The sequence below is a fragment of the Silene latifolia genome, chromosome X (genome assembly GCF_048544455.1).
Source record: "Silene latifolia isolate original U9 population chromosome X, ASM4854445v1, whole genome shotgun sequence".
NCBI classification, from domain to species: domain Eukaryota; kingdom Viridiplantae; phylum Streptophyta; class Magnoliopsida; order Caryophyllales; family Caryophyllaceae; genus Silene; species Silene latifolia.
In genome coordinates this window covers 310,828,326-310,846,587 of record NC_133537.1, presented here as the reverse complement: position 1 = coordinate 310,846,587, position 18,262 = coordinate 310,828,326, and positions in this window count along the sequence as shown.

Here is an 18,262-nt window from a genome sequence, read left to right as displayed (position 1 = left end):
ATATCATTACTCAGATGAAATTATTGTTTAAGGAAACAATTAAATTTGAATAAATTATTATAAATACAAATTGTTGTGATTTATAAATTGGTAAAATATTTTGGTACAAGTAATTATGAATTACTAAATCGATTTTTGTATGTGACGTATTTTTAATAATACGTTGATTTTTAATATGTTAAAAATGCACAACAAATTTATGCAACATATGACATGTGACATATTGACAAAAATAAAATGGATTCCATGTTATCCATATGGACCGAAATATTGGGTGTAATTAACATTTTCTTATAATGTTAATTAAAATTAGTGGAAGATGTAATCATTTTTCTACAACTAGGCATGCATACCTAGTGTGTCTTGTGGAAGAGCACCAAGCTCATGCATTGGCCTTCCTCCACCCTCCTACCCGGTTTCACCTAGAAAAGAACAAGGGTTCTTTTGCTTAAATTTTAATTATTCACCATATGCATGTGTGTGTGAGAAATATAATTCATTCATCTCATCAAAAATATTTTTAGAGAGATAAAAATATTTTCCCTCTTCCTCCTTCTCCTACCCGGTTTTAGGAGGCAAAACCAAAATTATTTTGGGTCAATTTTCTTACAAAATTAATATTGTACTAGTATTTATAATATTGATTTTATTTAAGAGTGTGTTTTGGGTATAATTCCTTGGGAGAGATCCTACACTTGGGTCTTTATTCATCCAAAAGGAAAGCTCAAGAACAAAAGAGAAGGAGATCTCTTTTGTGCCCATATGAACCGAAATTCCAATGTAAGGATGAATTCTTCTTTATTTTGTTAAATTGTTTGCATGCATAAGATCACTTGTTAATTTTATGACAAATTAAAATGGAACATATATGAATATGTTAGTATATAGATCTACTTTTCCTTCAATTGGTATCAGAGCCATGGTTGTTTGCATGCAAATCGGTTAAAAGTTTTTCCGAGTTATAAGAATAACATATAAAACTTGAATAATTAGTGTTATTATGAGATATCACGAAATTAATTTATGCATGTTAAATTTCTGGTCCTAAAATGTTTTAGGATTTTTTGGTTAATTTACGGATTTTTTATTGTTCATATTATACAATAATGGCATTTAAATATGATTTTATGAGTAAAAATGTCATTTTCGGTCTAAAATTAGCTATACTTCGAATTTTCCAGTGATTTTTAGATATGTTATCACATATAATATTTTGAGATGACCTGTAAATTTTCATAATTTTTGGACATGTTATGCTCGAAAAATGGATTTTTCATTATTAAAATCGATTTTAGGTGAAAATAGGTTAATATGAGATAAATTTCGAATCTGGTCATAGAAATTTAGTATGTTGTCACATGCAATTTTACAAGATGTGTGTAAAATAATGGGCTATAGTGAAGTCTTTTTGCATGATTTATGGATTTTTGAAGAAAAATGGCATGAATAGTGACCTAATTAATGAAAAATTAATAAAAACATACTCTATGACTAAAGAAAAACATCATATGTTGCATTTTATTATCTTTTTCAGATTTAAAATTGAAAAGTTAATGTATATAATTTTTCACATGTTTTTATGATTATTTTAGTTAAAACCGATAAACCGCAACATTGTTTTTCCGGAAAAATTCGAAATTTTTAACCTAAGGTTTTGAACATTATGAGTGTCATGGTATTTTTCCATAATGTTCATGAATTTAAATTTCAAATTTTGAATTTATTTGAAATTTTGTGATTTATTTGAAGTTTATAGCTTATTTTTGTAATTTTAAGTCCATTAATGAACAAATTTTATAAATATGAGTTAATTATGGTCAAATAATTAGTGAAGACTAAATTTTGAGTCCTAAGAGGTTAGGGTAATTAACTTATGCATAAATATGAATTTATGTAATTTTTGTGATTGTAAAATGTTGAAATCACGCAAATCCGTAAAAACCAAGTAATATACGATATTGGCTAATTAAAGGCGATTTAGCATAAAATTGGGCATGTTCATACATATTATAATGCTGCATTTTCTTTATGATTGTCATAATTTAATTTATGTAATTTTTGAATTATGTAATTTTTACTTAGTATGGCCTTAGTTTTAATTGGTATTACCCGAAATGTATGGGAACATCGATTCGGTTGTAATTTTATTGTGATCTCGTATCACCGTTTTGTAATTTAATAGATTTATTTTATTTTAGTTACAAATGTATAATAGGAAATTATGTAATTTGCTATGTAATTTAATTTATCTCGGAGTTCCCAAAGACGGATTTCTTCAAGATGGCGATACATAAAGACGGTGTTACCTCGAGATGCGTGCCACAACCGAAGTTCAAGGGACCAATGGAGTTGGTTTCCGAATATGTAATAGTTAAATAGTTTTTCTATTTTAGGAAGGCCATACTAGGATTTATTTTTATGTTTGCATTTTATTTATATGTTGCATGCATCGCTAAATCGCCATAACTAAAACATGCATCCTCATCTCATCGAGTTTATCGACCGTGTCAATTAGAATTATCGTAGTTCACTTAAAACGTGATAGATAATAAATTGACATGACCTCTCGCTAAAACAATTAATTGAGACACAGCCTTACCAAATAGTAGAAACCATGAAAACCTATTTCGCGAGGGAGTGCACTCGGCCCTACCGGGGTACAAACCTTGTTACGTAGGGGAAGTGGGTGATGAATGTTAATCCACCGAGTTCATGTTAATGAGGGTTTCATCGGCCATACCGTGCCCAAGTTGATATGGATTTGGATCATGGACACATTTATTCGAAATTTGGATTGAACTCAACAAAAGTTTTTCGATAAGGGTTTCATCGGCCATACCGTGCCCTTGTCGGATGTGTTTTGGGTTATAGATAATTATTAGAGTAATTTTATCGACCAAGAGTTCTAAAAGTAGAATCGATTAAAACGTTAATCCACCGAGTTATATTGATAAGGGTTTCATCGGCCATACCGTGCCCAAGTTAATATGAATTTGGATCTTGGAATCATTTATGATAGTTGGGTAGAGGTCACTATATAAATGTTCATATCTTGTTAATATTTTACAAGTATGATTTAAAAAAGACAAATGTTAATATTTCCTTTTCCTCCATATTTATAGTTCTTTACAATGAATCCATCAAACGCTACCGCACCGATAACTATTGAGTCTTACCACAATGTTTTTGACGACGTTTGCTCCAACAATGATTTCGACACTACTAGAGAACTTCATTTTGGGATAGGTTCGGATGGAAACCTTAACTTCATCACTTCTTCTAAACCACCTACTACTACTAGACCTCGTGTGAGTCCGTCTCAGGAAGACTATCTCATACAATCTATAGGGTCTTTGTCTCTGGAAGATAAAGATGCCAAAACTAGTGGGATCTCAAGCAATCAAGTTCTTGCTTCTAAGGGCAAAAGGTTCAAGAAGAAGGGAAAGAAAATCAAAAACTTCAAGCAAGTTAATGATGAATGCCATTATTGCTATGGCATGGGACATTGGCTTAGGAATTGTCCCGTATATTTGCGAAATATAAGGGAAGGAATCATCACTCCAAAAGGTAAAATTCCTAAGGAAATTTATGTTATTGATATAAATTATACTTCCACTACGACATGGGTACTAGATAACGGTTGTGGTTCTCACCTTTGTAATCATTTACAGGGTTTAAGAGATGTGAAGAGGCTTAGCAAGGGAGATGTGGATCTACGCCTTGGAAATGGAGCTCGGGTAGCGGCCGAATCCAAAGGAACTTATGTTTTAGCTTTGCCTAATGGATTTGAGTTGTATTTACATAATTGTTTTTATGTGCCTACACTCTCTAAAAACATTATTTCAATCGTCATGCTAGACATGGACGGTTTTTGTTTTGTCATTAAGAACAATCGTTGTACTATTTCTAGGAACGACTTGGTTATAGACCAAGCTTCCTCTATCAATGGCATTTACATTTTAGAGACCTCAAATCCGACTAATGATATCTATAACATTCAATCAAAGAAACTCAAATCAAGTGACCCAAGTAAAGCGTTCATTTGGCATTGTCGATTAGGTCACATAAACGAGAATCGCATCAAAAGATTAATTTCGACTAATGTGATTACACAATTTGATTATCAATCATATGGTACATGCGAATATTGCCTACTTGGCAAGATGACTCGTAATCCTTTTAGTGGTAAAGGGACACGAGCTAGTGAACTATTGGGACTCATACACACCGATGTATGTGGACCAATGAGTATCACCGCTCGTGGTAATTATGACTACTTTATAACCTTCACCGATGACTTGAGTAGACATGGGTATGTCTATTTAATGAAACATAAGAGTGAAGCGTTTGAGAAATTCAAGGAATTTCAAAACAAGGTAGAGAACCAATTAGACAAAAAGATAAAAGCACTACGTTCCGATCGTGGTGGAGAATATCTTAGCCTTGAATTCGATTCACACTTGAAAGGTTGTGGTATTATATCACAACTTTCTCCACCTGGAACACCACAACTCAATGGTGTTGCCGAAAGGAGAAATCGAACTCTACTTGATATGGTTCGATCCATGATGAGTCAAACCGAGTTACCGAACTCGTTTTGGGGATTTGCGATTCAAACCGCAATTAGATCTTTGAACAATAGTCCCACTAAATCCACCGAGAAGACTCCATATGAAATGTGGACGGGAAAAGTTCCCAATATATCCTATATGAGGATTTGGGGATGTGATGCTTACGTCAAAACTAAGAATGACAACAAGCTTGCCCCAAGATCCGAAAAATGCACCTTTGTAGGTTACCCCTCGGATTCTCGAGGATACTACTTCTACAAACCTCAAGAAAACAAAGTGTTTGTGTCTTGCGAGGCTGTCTTCTTAGAAAGTCAATTCATTTCTAAGAGACAGAGTGGGAGAAATTTTGAACTTGACGAAGTTCAAGAGCCACAAACCGAGAAAGAGACGCAAGAAGATGTTCCTTTGTCGTCTAACACGGTTGTACCTCCTCCACTAAGAAGAACGAGTCGAGTAATTCGCCATGCCGATCGATATGTAGGACTTATCGAGGAAGATGGAACACTCGATGTATTGCTTATGGAAAGTGACGAGCCCGCCACCTACAAGGCCGCAATCTCTAGTCCAAATTCCTCCTTATGGCTTGAAGCCATGAAGTCCGAAATGGATTCTATGCATGAAAACCAAGTTTGGGACTTGGTAGATTTGCCTAAAGGGGCAAGACCCCTTCAATGAAAATGGATATTCAAAGTCAAAAATGGCATAGAAGGACATGATGATGTCTACAAAGCTTGGCTAGTGGCAAAAGGATTTACCCAAGTCCAAGGTCTCTATTATGATGAGACCTTTTCCCCCGTAGCCATGCTAAGATCCATACGGATTTTGTTAGCGATTGCCGCATTTCATGATTATGAAATATGGCAAATGGATGTCAAAACCGCTTTTCTAAATGGGCATTTAGAAGAGGAGGTGTACATGATACAACCCGAAGGTTTTGTTGATTCTAAAAATCCTAACAAAGTGTGCAAGCTTAAGAGATCCATTTATGGTCTTAAGCAAGCATCTAGAAGTTGGAATCATCGATTCAATCATGTTATAAAGGAAAATGGTTTCACCCGAAGTGTTGAGGAACCATGTTTATACATGAAATTTAGTGGGAGCAATGTTGTGTTCCTAATCTTGTATGTCGATGACATACTACTCATTGGAAATGATATTCCAATGTTGTCTTCTGTTAAGAAGTTGTTAGGTAACCACTTCCAAATGAAGGATTTAGGAGAGGCACAACGCATATTAGGTATCCGGATCCATAGAGATAGATCCAAGAGGATATTGGCACTAAGTCAAGAGTCTTATGTTGATAAGATTCTTCGACGGTTCAGCATGGACAAATCCAAAAGGGGTTTGGTACCTATGGTAACCGGGACGATATTGATCAAGACTCAATCTCCCTCCGAACCCCATGATGTTGAACGCATGAAGTTGATCCCTTATGCTTCCGCTGTTGGATCAATCATGTATGCCATGATATGCACACGTCCTGATGTCTCGTATGCCTTGAGCATGACGAGTAGATATCAAGGAAATCCAGGTGAGAGTCACTGGATAGCCGTCAAGAACATCCTTAAGTACTTGAGAAGAACTAAGGATTCTATCCTAGTGTTTGGAGGAGACATTGAGTTGCGTGTTAATGGATACAGGGACTCAAGTTTTCAAACAGATAGAGATGACTTGAAATCACAAGCTGGTTTCGTTTTAATGCTCAATGGTGGTGCCGTAAGCTGGAGAAGCTTCAAGGAAGTCAGAATCATGGGATTATACAACGGAGGTGAGTACATTGCAAGCATAAGAAGTCGCTAAGGAAGTCTGTTTGGATCGTGCAATTCACGGAAGGTCTAAAAGTAGTACCTACCGCCAATGATCCCATCACTCTCTATTGTGATAATAGTGGGACGATCTTCCAAGCTAAGGAGCCGAAGTCTAGTAATAGATCTAGACATGTACTTAGAAAATATCATGTAATAAGAGATTTCATTGAAAGAAAGGAAATTGCGATTTGTAAGGTTGGGACGGATGACAACATAGCCGATCCGCTCACCAAGCCTTTATCGCAGGCTAAACATGATGGACATATGGCGTCCATGGGACTTAAACGTGTACCAAGTCTGTGTTAGATTTTGAAATGAAATAAAAGTGTTGTTTTTGTTCATGTTCATAATCGCATTTGTCTTTTATCTTTAATTTATACATTGTTACATCCAAACGGGTTGTAGTGACAATTGAACCCCGTTAAAGTGAACACGGATTAACATATTATTTGCCCATAGTCACTTGTATGAGGTGACGTCTCGAAGTGACTAGAGTGTGATGCGATTGATGGCAAGTTCAAGTGCCTTACAGTCATGTGAGATGACTAGTCGATCACATAGGCGGATTATTAGGAACATTTTGTCGGGCCTTATGACCGCTTATAGAGTTCTGGCAATTTATATAGCCTGGTCGTGGCGAGAGCTACTATAGTATTCTAATGAGTCGATTCTTTTGACTAAAGACTATTCACCTAAGATGGCACAGTTTCAGATTAACTTTGATTTGTGTTACTACGACCTTCGTAAATGGGGTCAAATGGGCACATTTTGGGTTATGATGGCTGTGGCTAGTTGAAGGGAATGAGTGTGATAGGAATTGTCCACCCCTAGTCAGGATTATAACAATATCTCAGGGCCACTCGAGGAGTAATGAACTGGAAATGCGTGGCCACGCTCGGAAAGTATCTATGATAGATAAGTCCGGTCAATCAGTTATTCTCCAGATCGAGGAAACCACTCTCGATATGATCACTTGCAAGTACGACCTGAAAGACACCTTGCATTGAGTGGGAGATAGTAATAGGACAAGAGAATTGGTGACGCACACTTGTCGAGGACAAGTGGGAGATTGTTGGAATATGTGTCCTCCGACAATAATGCGATCACGACTGTTGATCATGATGATCACATGTTTAAATCTCATTATAAAGAATACAATTGGGAAGTAATATTTTTACTTGTCAACGATCAACATATATCGGTAATGATTGGTGACTAGAGTTTGACATTACTTGTCGTGTGCGACGTGGTGATCGATTGATCCCCTAGGTCATACCTATAGGGCAACACTCTTAATTGATCATTTAATTAATCGTATAATGTTACGAGTTAATTAAATTACTTGAAAATTGACGGACGATTTTGGAAGTAAAATTTACGTATCACATTGAAATTGATTAAAATGAGATACGGTCTGAGTAATCGAATTGTATCATTACTCAGATGAAATTATTATTTAAGGAAACAATTAAATTTGAATGAATTATTATAAATACAAATTGTTGTGATTTATAAATTGGTAAAATATTTTGGTACAAGTAATTATGAATTACTAAATCGATTTTTGTATGTGACGTATTTTTAATAATACGTTGATTTTTAATATGTTAAAAATGCACAACAAATTTATGCAACATATGACATGTGACATATTGACAATTGACAAAAATAAAATGGATTCCATGTTATCCATATGGACCGAAATATTGGGTGTAATTAACATTTTCTTATAATGTTAATTAAAATTAGTGGAAGATGTAATCATTTTTCTACAACTAGGCATGCATACCTAGTGTGTCTTGTGGAAGAGCACCAAGCCCATGCATTGGCCTTCCTCCACCCTCCTACCCGGTTTCACCTAGAAAAGAACAAGGGTTCTTTTGCTTAAATTTTAATTATTCACCATATGCATGTGTCTGTGAGAAATATAATTCATTCATCTCATCAAAAATATTTTTAGAGAGATAAAAATATTTTCCCTCTTCCTCCTTCTCCTACCCGGTTTTAGGAGACAAAACCAAAATTATTTTGGGTCAATTTTCTTACAAAATTAATATTGTACTAGTATTTATAATATTGATTTTATTTAAGAGTGTGCTTTGGGTATAATTCCTTGGGAGAGATCCTACACTTGGGTCTTTATTCATCCAAAAGGAAAGCTCAAGAACAAAAGAGAAGGAGATCTCTTTTGTGCCCATATGAACCGAAATTCCAATGTAAGGATGAATTCTTCTTTATTTTGTTAAATTTTTTGCATGCATAAGATCACTTGTTAATTTTATGACAAATTAAAATGGAACATATATGAATATGTTAGTATATAGATCTACTTTTCCTTCAAAGTATTTTCCCGCTAGTCTCTCATCTCAATTGAAGAAAGAAATAAGTAATGTTGAACAAATGGATGGGGAGAACTTGTATGAGTATTAGGAGAGGTTTAAACAACTTCTTGCTAGTTGCCCATACCATGGGTATACCGACCACGACCTTCTCTTGAACTTTTGTGGTGGTCTACTTGAGGGTGATGCTAGAATGATTAAAGCCGCCACCCAAGGTGGAATTGAATACATGTCGGTCCAAGAAGCAAATGAGTTGATTGAAAGGTTGGTAGGAAGCTCTAGGAATTTTGGGAGGAGAATTAAGAAGTCAAGTGGAACATTCTCTTCAAGGCAAAGCTCCAACCATATGGAGGAGAAAGTTGATTTTCTTACCAATTTGGTCAAGGAACTTACAAAAGGAGGTGGGAGTGCTTCTCATGTGAAATTTTGTGGTCTTTGTAATGACCCAACTCATCCCACCGATGGGTGTCCATCTTTGCAAACGGAGGAGGCAATTGAGGCGGTGAAGGCTATTGGTTTTAGGAAGTTTGACCCCTATTCTAACACCTACAATGAAGGGTGGAAATCTCATCCAAATATGGGTTGGGGTGGAAACCAAAATCAAAACCAAAATCATAACCAAAACCAAAATAAAAAAGGGGCTTCAAACTCTTCATTTCAAAAGCCAAATCAAAACCAAAACCAATCACAATATTCCTTTGAAGAAATGATGAAAACTCTTACCATGAATCAAATGGCAATGCAACAAAATACCAAGGAATTTCAAACCGCCGTGCTTCAACAAAACCGACTCACCGACTCTAGGTTTGTTAACCTTGAGACCCAAGTTGGTCAAATCCTCACTACACTCAATTCTCAACCCACCCAAGGAGGGAGCCTCCCTTCTCACACCATTCCTCCACCCACCAAGGAACAAGCAAAAGCGGTCTCTTTGAGGAATGGTAGAGAGTTGGTAGAGGCACCCAAGGGTCCTAAGAAGACAAGACCACTTCCTATTGTTCATGAAGTGGAGGATGTGGTTGAAGATGAAATTGAAGTGGTAGTGGAACAAGGGGAAGCATCCACACCTCAACAAGTGAGGATCCATGAACCTCTTCCGGAATATGAGCCACAAGCTCCATTTCCAAGTGCTTTGAATGATACAAGGATAATTGACAAGAAGACTTCAAGCCTTTATGATATCTTTCATAAAGTGGAGGTAAACATTCCTCTCCTTGATCTTCTTAGTAGTGTGCCCAAGCATGCAAAGTTTTTGAAAGAATTGTGCACTACTAAGAGGACCAACAAGGCAAAAAGCATGAAAAAGGTAAGGGCTAGTGAACATGTGTCGGCAATTTTTCAAAAACGTTTGCCACAAAAATGTAGTGATCCGGGCATGTTCACCATCCCTTGTAAAATTGGAGACTTGGATTGTCAACATGCTATGCTTGATTTAGGTGCATCTATTAATGTCTTGCCCAACTACCTTTGTGAGTCACTCAAGCTAGGGCCTTTGAAACCGACTCGTACGGTCATTTCTTTGGCCGATAGGTCCAATATCTATCCTAAGGGGGTTGTGGAAGATGTCTTGGTGAAGGTGGGGGAAATGCTTTTCCCCGCCGACTTCTATGTGATTGAAATGGAACCCGAGAAAGGCTCCACTCCCATTTTGTTGGGAAGGCCTTTCATGAGAACTTCCAACACCAAAATTGATGTATCTAGTGGTCGCCTCACAATGGAATTTGAGGGGGAAAAGATTGAGTATAGCATCCATGAAGCTATGAAATACCCATCCGAGACTTCGCCCTTGTGTTTTCTTGAAATTTTTGAGCCAATTGTGCAAACCGTGTATGAATTGTGCAAAGTTGATGCATTAAATGTTGTTTTGACTAATGGATTGGTTGGAGAGGATACGGGGTATGCTTTGTCTTGTGATTTGCAAGAAACAATCAAGGACTTAGAGGAAAATCCCCCAATGGAAGAATGGGAAGAAAAGGAAGAAATGCGGAAGGCAGCAGAGAACTCGCACCGTGCGAGTTTGCCCCTGTCCAGGAAATTTTCTTCCTTTCTTCCAAATTATTAGAAGAGCTACCAAAAGAGAAACCCGTTCCCTCTATTGTCAAGCCTCCTATTGTTGAATTGAAGCCCTTACCAAGTCACTTGAAGTATGCATTTCTAGGAAGTGAAGAAACTTTACCGGTAATTATTTCAAGCAAGCTTACTAAGGAGCAAGAAGAGGCTTTCATCCGGGTTCTTAAGCAACACAAGGAAGCAATTGGGTGGACAATGGCCGACATCAAAGGCATTAGTCCCACTTTATGCATGCACCGGATTCTTCTTGAAGATGAAGCAAAACCCGTTCGACAACCACAAAGGCGTTTGAATCCTCCAATGATGGATGTTGTGAAGAAAGAGGTACTCAAACTCCTTCATGTAGGTATGATCTATCCTATCTCCGATAGTCAATGGGTTAGTCCAACCCAAGTTGTCCCAAAGAAATCCGGGCTAACGGTAGTCGAGAATCATGAAGGTGTTTTGACCCCCACTCGAGTTCAAAATGGGTGGAGGGTATGTATCGACTACCGTAGGCTCAATTCCGTGACTCGAAAAGATCACTTCCCGCTTCCCTTCATGGATCAAATGTTGGAGAGGTTAGCGGAAAAAGCTTTTTATTGCTTTTTGGATGGCTACTCGGGTTATTTTCAAATCCCAATTGCACCCGAGGACCAAACAAAAACAACCTTCACATGTCCCTTTGGAACGTTTGCCTATAGAAAGATGCCTTTCGGTCTTTGTAATGCTCCGGGAACGTTCCAAAGGTGCATGATGAGCATCTTTTCGGATCATGTTGAGGACTTTATTGAAGTGTTTATGGACGATTTCACCGTCCATTGCCAATCTTTTGAGGATTGTTTGAGTCATCTCACTTGGGTTTTGAAGAGATGTATTGATACCAACCTCGTTCTCAACCATGAGAAATGTCATTTCATGGTTGATGAAGGAATAGTCTTGGGACATGTGATCTCCTCTAGGGGGATTGAGGTTGATAAGGCAAAGGTCGATACCATTCGTACCTTGCCTTATCCTACTAATGTGCGCGAAGTGAGATCTTTCCTAGGTCACGCCGGGTTCTACCGGCGTTTTATTAAGGATTTCTCCAAGATTGCCACTCCTCTATGAAAGCTACTTCAAAAGGATTGTGAGTTTATCATGAGTGAAGAATGCAAGGGAGCTTTTGATATGCTCAAGGAGAAGCTTATTTCGGCACCTATAATTCAACCTCCCAATTGGAATGAACCGTTTGAGATAATGTCGGATGCAAGCAATTATGCCCTTGGCGCGGTACTTGGCCAAAGGGTAGGAAGAGCACCTCATGTTATTCAATATGTGTCGACAATGATGAATGAGGCTCAAAGGAACTATACAACTACCGAGAAAGAATTTCTTGCGGTGGTGTTTGCCTTAGAGAAATTCCGATCTTATATTCTTGGAGCCAAGGTCATGTTCTTCACGGATCATGCCGCCTTGAGGCACCTTGTCTCTAAGAAAGAATCCAAGCCCCGTTTGATGAGATGGGTACTACTTTTGAGTGAGTTTGACGTTGAACTCAAAGACAAGAAAGGCTCCACCAACACGGTGGCAGATCATCTTAGTAGAATCATCCAAGAAGACTCCTTAGTGCCACAAAGTTCAATAAAGGAGACCTTCCCGGATGAAGCCCTTCTTGCCTTGATGTCTACCGAACCTTGGTATGCACATATCGTGAATTACTTGGTCTTGGACAAATTTCCACCGGGTTTGACTCGACATCAAAGAGACAAAATCAAGAGTGATTCCAAGTACTATGTGTGGGATGATCCTTATTTGTGGAAATTTTGTGCCGATCAAGTGATAAGGAGGTGTGTGCCGGACACCGAAATCATGTCAATTCTTCGGTTTAGCCACGAGTATGCTTGTGGGGGTCATTTCGGAGCCAAAAAGATGGCTCGGAAAGTCTTAGAGAGCGGGTTCTTTTGGCCCACACTCTTCCGTGATGCCCATGCCATAGTCAAGACTTGTGATAGATGACAAAGACTTGGCAATATCTCAAGGAAAGGAGAGATGCCCCAAACCCCAATGCTCTATTGCGAAATCTTTGATGTGTGGAGTATTGACTTTATGGGGCCATTTCCCGCATCTTATGGCAACATCTACATACTCTTAGCGGTGGATTATGTCTCTAAATGGGTGGAAGCCAAAGCCACCAAGACCGACGATGCCAAGGTGGTTGGAGAGTTCCTCAAGACTAATATTTTCTCTCGGTTTGGGTTCCCCAAAGCATTGATAAGTGACCGCGGAACGCATTTTTGTAACAAAGCTATTGGTGCCCTTCTAAAAAAGTATGGGGTGATTCACAAGGTATCCACGGCCTATCACCCTCAAACCAACGGCCAAGCCGAGGTTTCCAATAGGGAGATAAAGGCCATCCTTGAGAAAATGGTAAATCCCGATCGCAAAGATTGGAGCTCGAGATTGGATGATGCCTTGTGGGCCTACCGCACGGCTTACAAGACACCGATTGGGATGTCACCATACCGACTACTTTTTGGGAAGCCATGTCATATACCCGTGGAGATTGAACATAGAGCCTATTGGGCGGTTAAATCCTTCAATTTGCAATTGGATGAGGCGGGACTCCATAGGAAGCTTCAACTTCATGAATTAGAAGATATTAGAAATGAGGCTTATGAGAATGCATCCATCTATAAAGCTAGGACAAGGGCATGGCACGACAATATGATTTCGAGAAGAGTTTTTCAATTGGGAGAGAAAGTCTTGCTTTTTCAAAATAGGCTTAGACTTTTCTCCGGGAAATTGAGGTCTCGATGGATGGGACCATATGAAGTGGTGAAAGTTTTTCAACATGGAGCAATAGAAATCAAGTGTTTGAAGACCGGGAAAGTCTTGAAAGTGAATGGTCAACGACTTAAGCATTATTATGAAGGAATTGAAGCGGGTGAAGTGGAAACACTACACCTTGTTGATCCCATTTACGAGGCTTAATGAAAAATGCAACTTTGTCGAGCCATCGACGTTAAATAAACGACAAAACTTTGTAAATATTTCTTTCCCTTGCATATTTAAATTCCGCATTGCATTGTCTTTATTGCATTTGTCATATTGCATTGTTTATATTACATTCTTCATATTTTAATTAATTGCATCCTTTAATTCTTGCATAATAAATTAACTCATTCGCATTTTCACTAATGTTTTTAGCATGTTAGGATGGTTTAATGTGTGTTTTAGTGTTAGGATATCAACTCAAGGGCATATGTGAAGATAAGAAGGAAGAATGATGGGTAAAAGAATTGGCTAGAGTGGAGAATTAAGCAACACAAAAGCCACTTCCAGCAGCAAAGTCGCACCGTGCGACATTTCTGGACTCCAAACTCGCACCGTGCGAGTTTTTGAAGAACACGGTTTTCAGCTTGAAATTCCACGATACTTAGCCTTAGTTCTTCCCCAATTCCTTTAACACTCAACCTCTCTCTTCATCCATAACCCTAAACCCCTAAATTCACCAATCAAAACCTTCTCAAATCACCCAAATCTAGCAATTTACCTTCAAGTTTTATCAACTTTTATCTCCCAACATCAATTTGGGCGAGGTAAATTGCAGAACATTCACGAAACAACCGTCATTTCGACCTAGGGTTTCAAGCAGTTGAAGAAATTGAAGATTTTGGGTTGCAAATTGGATTTAAGGGACGACTATAAGCATTTTGGGTTAGCATTCTTCACCAAACGACACAAACAAGGATCAAAGGGAGGTATAACACCTTATTCTTCTCCTTGTCAATTCTAGTTTACTAGATTTCAAATTTGAGTGCCTCAAAATCGAAATTTAGTTGTTTTATTGTGTTGAAATCGGCCTTAAACAATCCTTTAACTTGTGAGGTGTTTTCACTCAAACAAATAGCTAATTAGCACAACATTTTTTGTAGTGCATATTAGGTGTTTGATCAATTGCCTCACCCAAATCATTTCCACAAAACTTGTGTTTTTCTGAAGTTAATTATTTTACAATGGGCAAAGGCAAAGAAACTGCGGCTTCCTCCTCAAAAGGATCCAAGGGAGCCGTGGATTATGATGAAAGTGAATATTCGGGTAAGGAGGGCCTCCGAGACAAGGCCCTCTCAAATTGGAAGAAATTTGCTTCGGTGTCAACTATTGTACAAACCAAATTCTTGGACCAAAACGTTCTCTCTAAATTGGGAATGCTTGACTTGACCCGAATGCTTTTGGAAAAGGTTGGCCTTGAGGCCTACACTCACGTGGCCGCATACAACCGAAGGGGTGTTACTCTTGAGTTTCTTTCGTCGTTGGAAAAAGTGAAAGTGGGAAGGGACAAGGTCCCGGGGATCAAATTTCGGGCTTGTCGCCTTGTCCATACCTTGACATATGATGAGGTTCAAGAGGCCCTACATATCACCAAAGCCCCCGTCAAAGAAAACCTTGATAAAAAATTGATGAGTGCTTTTTGGAACGATATTACGGGAGATGTGCGTCATGGGAACTCAAAGAATACCACCATCCCCAACCCGGTCTTACGCCTCCTAAGCCGTCATATAAATACAAATTTCTTGGTCATGACCGAACCAACCAAAATGCAATACCAACAAATTCAATGTCTTTGGTCAATGACCCCGGAAGGGAGGGGAGTGCCGGATTGGGTGGACTTGTTTGTGAGTGGGTGCCTTGAACTACAAAAGAACCCCAAAGGGACCATTTTTATTGGGGACATGATCGAATTAATTGTGCAAAAGACGGGTGTGCCATTTCCACCCAATGCTTTCAAACTTGAGGGTAGTGGTCGCATAGACTTCCATTACTTCAAGCACTCAAAAATGATTGAGGTGGTTGACAAAACTGCCCCCTTGGTCATTTGGTGCATGGGTGGGCAAAACTCCAAGCATTACATGTACCTACCCCGTCCCTCCGACTCACCACCCTTGAGTTGGGGGAGTGCACAAGATTTCTACATGCCTCCCGACGATGCCTTTGTGTACCTTTGGGTTGATAGAGCCCAAGTAGTTGAGCCGGAAGAGGATGAGGGAGGAGAGCAACCGCAAGGGGGGGGGGGTTTGATTTTTGGTGACATGCCTCATAATGATGCACCATTTGATGAACCCATGCCTAATGCCCCCTTTGATGAGCCACATTTCACTCCTCCCCAAATGCCACAACAACAACCACAATATCCTTTTTCGGACCCTCAATTCAACTACCCGGCCTTCCAATCATGGCAAACCAACATCACCAACCGTGTCTCAAACATTGAATCTACCCTCTCCCAAATGCAACTAACGGAGAATGCTCGGTGGGGAATCAGCGAAAACCGCTACCACCATTATCAAGAAGATTTGGAAGAGATGTGTTATACTTCAAACGCAACTTTTGATATGGTGGACGCGATGAATGCTCAATTCATGCAACAATTCCCCACCCAAAATCAAGGGTATAATGAGGCTAGGGTTGAGGAAACAAGAGCCGAAAGGGCTAGGATGAGAAGAAGAAGAGAAGCAAGAAGAAGAGGAGGACCTCCGGACTTTGGAGGTGCCTCAAGCTCACACTCTTGAGTGAGTTTAGGGTGTTCACCTCACACTTTGGGGACAAAGTGAAGATTTAAGTGTGGGGTGGGCATGAGTTGGTATCATGTATATATTGTGATATATTCAATTCCATGCATTGTATTTCATTTCGTTGAAAAAAAAAACGAAAAAAAGAAAGAAAGAAAAAAAAAAAGAAAAAAAAGAAAAAAAGAAAAACCCGGCTAAGATGAAAACCCAAAAGGGCATCCTAGGCAAAAATGGGAAAGTGGCCGAGGCCGGAGTGAAAACCCGAAAGGGCGCTCCGGGCAAAATGAAGAAAAGAGTGCGAGCCACGAGAGTAGAGGTGTGGAAAAGAGCTAAACCGAAAACCCGAAAGGGCGGTTTAGGCAAAATGAGAGAAGTAGGAAAAAAAATTGAAAAATCATGTGACCTCTTTGAAGCCTTGAAATCATGTCACATACTTGACTATTTCCATTTGGAGTTGGTGACATAAGTGGTGGAGCTCTAGAAGGCCGGAAGGGTAGGATAGTGATATGCCAAGACTAGGAGGGGGATTTGGAAGCTTACTTTGTTACTAGTGCTTGGCATACTTGAAGTGTGGGATTGTGTTGACTTGTATTATGCATTGTTGGAGAGTTGTGTTTGGTTGATGAGTTGTTGAGTTGTTGTGAATTGTTAAAGAATGGAGGTGTTTGAGGTTGCCAAATTGATAGATAGGAGAGGCTTTAGTGACCATGGTAGCCTTGTATTACCAAGTGGAGTGATAAGGGGGAGTAATAAGGAGGAAGTGTTGAGTTTTGGGAAGGATGAATGGATGAATTGGTGGACTTAGGATCATCTTAGAAGAGGGATGACATAAGGAGGGGGAGTGAGAGAAGAGAGGTTCGAATTGGTGGAATTTGGGTCACTTACTCACTTGTTGGAGCTATGAAGGAAAGTGACCATGAGCTTAGTCGAGGGATGACATAAGAAGAAAGAAGTGAGTTGAAGAGAGGGAAATTAGGAGTGCCCATACTTCTTGGCCTAGGTGGTGATTAGGTTTATTCTAGTTTGCTCGGGACGAGCAAAGGGCTAAGTGTGGGGTGTTTGATGAGCCCCTATTTCTACTACATTTTGGCATCATTTTGAGCTCATTTGGTAGCACTTGGTAACGGTTTTTGACGTTTTTGACGTTATTTAGCCAATTCCATATGTTTCACCATTTAGCGTGATTTCAAGTGAAGATTAAGAAGCCAAAAGATCGAGAGAAATGTCCAAGGAAGAGCCAAGAACAAGCTTGAAGAAATGCAACAAGAAAGCCTTCCAAAGGATCAAAGGAAGAACGAAAGGAAGACGCACTCCAGCAGCAAAGCCGCACGGTGCGAGTTTCCTGCTCCAGAACTCGCACCGTGCGAGTTTTCTGGGTTTGATGGCGTTTGTTAGCGTTTTGTATTACGGGCCTTTCCCTTTATTAAGCCCATTAATTATTAGGTTTCGGGAGTTATAAATAGGAAGTTTGCAATTAGGTTAATCATCTTTTGTTCACTTTAATTAATCAAGGTTGTAATTTGGGAATATTTTCATCTTTTGAATTGGGTTTTAGATCTAATTATGGAGAATTAATCTCCTATCTTAATCCGACTCAAGGCTTAATCTTTGGTTGTAAGACCCTTTAATCCTTCCTTAATTTTCATTATCATTGTTAATCCTTTTGTGTTTATTGTTTGAATTTTGGAATCCTTGTTTATATTGAGTAATTAAGTGTGATTTCCTTGTTGCTTAATTAATCAAGTTCCTTAATTTATTGTTGTTGGGATTATTAAGTGTGATTTCCTTGTAATCTCATCTTTGCAACACCTTGTTATTATGCTAATGAATGTGATTTCTGTGGGGTAATATCCGTATAAAACCCTTAAATTTTAGGACTATAACGTAAATTTAACATGCGATTTATGGTCATAAACGAAAAACAATAGAGAAACGATAAAGAA